The following is a 1,419-nucleotide window of genomic DNA, read 5'->3' as shown; positions in this document are numbered from 1 at the left end:
GTGAGACCCTGGGGCAGCTGTAGGAGGCCCTCTTCCTCCCCAGTGGCCATGGAGGGGGGCATCCCGGGGAATCCCCTCCTCCTCGTGCGGGGCACATGGGCGGGCATTGTGGGGGACCCCCCCCCCCCAGCATGGCACCCCCTGGAGAAAGGCCGTGTTTTTACCCATTCTTTTCCTGAGTCTGCAGCCAGACGGTATCAGTGTCTCCGCTGCTGCCCAGGGCTCTGCCACGCTGTGCCTCAGTAAAATTAACACAACCTCAGTCAGTTTCACAGCTGCTCTTCCTGAGCCTGCCTAAAATAATCCCAGTTTCATTCTGCTGCTGCTTGGGAAGCAGCTGTAACTATTACGGGAGAAGGGAATTTAACAAAACAAAGTATGGCGCCGGAGTAGTGGAAATACCCCAGTGCCCCCAGCAGCCAGGAGACTGTGATGGAAACCTTCCTTCCCGCAGAAACCAGGAGGCTTTGCTGTGGAAGCTTCAAAGAAAGAAGCCAGATACAGATGGTGAGAGAGAAGGCTTCATGTTTTTCTGACTCACTGGCTGATATAAAAGATGGAGCCTCTGAGTGGCATCAAAGAACAAAGCTCTAGAAGAAATCCCATAAACTGAAGCAGGCTGGTATGGGTGGCCTGTATCACACGGACCACAGAAGGCTGAGCCTCCCCAAACAGCCCAGCGTAGCCCTGCCCCTACTCCACCCCCAGACTGCCTCCTGCCTGTTTCCAGTGCCTGCTCTTCCCCTGTGGCCTGGGCTGGGGCTGGCGGGCCTGCGGCTGGGACTTGGGGCAGCTGTGGCAGTGCTCACTTCTGCCCAGCATTCTGGCGCTGTGGGTGCTGGGGCCGCCTGCCTGGTACTCCAGCGGAGGAGAGGGGGTGGAAAGGGTGGAGGAGGGGCAGGGCCTCAGGCAGAATAGGGGATGGAAGGCACTAGGCTTCCCCAGCAGGAGGTTAACTTGCCACCCATGGGCTGGCATTTCACGAGGCTGTTGCCCTCTGACCTCATTCATCTTTTGACCTCTGGGCAGTAGGAGTCTGGTAAAATTTCCAAGCCTGGAAATAGTCCTGCACTGGGAGGAGGAGGAGGGTGGACTAAATCAGTGATTCTCAACCAGGGGTATATGTAGCCCAGGGGGTATGCAGAAGTCTTCCGGGGGTACATCAACTCATATAGATATTTGCCTAGTTTTACAACAGGCTTACATAAAAAGCACTAGCGAAATAAGTATAAACTAAAATTTCATGCAGACAATGACTTGCTCATAGTGCTCTATATACTATACATTAAAATGTAAGTACAGTATTTCTATTCAAGTTGATTTATAATTATCTGGTAAAAACGAGAAAGTAAACAATTTTTCAGTAATAGTGTTCTGTGACACTTTTGTATGTTCATGTCTGATTTTGTAAGCAAGTAG

General features: G+C 52.1%; 1 protein-coding gene across 5 annotated transcripts in view; it reads left to right on the top strand.

Annotated features, from left to right (window-relative positions):
• The window catches only part of REXO5 (RNA exonuclease 5), a 33,573-nt gene that overhangs the window by 312 nt on the left and 31,842 nt on the right, over positions 1–1,419 (top strand). Inside the window, exon 2 of one of the 5 annotated variants that reach the window (XM_073362226.1) lies at positions 455–507. The exons of 3 other annotated variants lie outside the window; for them this stretch is intronic. The gene's annotated coding sequence lies outside the window, so the exon portion shown is untranslated. Of the gene's footprint in view, positions 1–6; positions 508–1,419 lie in introns of those variants that run through there. One more of the 5 variants, XM_073362225.1, reaches the window with a different exon arrangement.

This window comes from Lepidochelys kempii, chromosome 10, assembly GCF_965140265.1.
Source record: "Lepidochelys kempii isolate rLepKem1 chromosome 10, rLepKem1.hap2, whole genome shotgun sequence".
NCBI classification, from domain to species: Eukaryota; Metazoa; Chordata; order Testudines; family Cheloniidae; genus Lepidochelys; species Lepidochelys kempii.
This window is presented reverse-complemented; position numbering and strand designations above follow the sequence as displayed.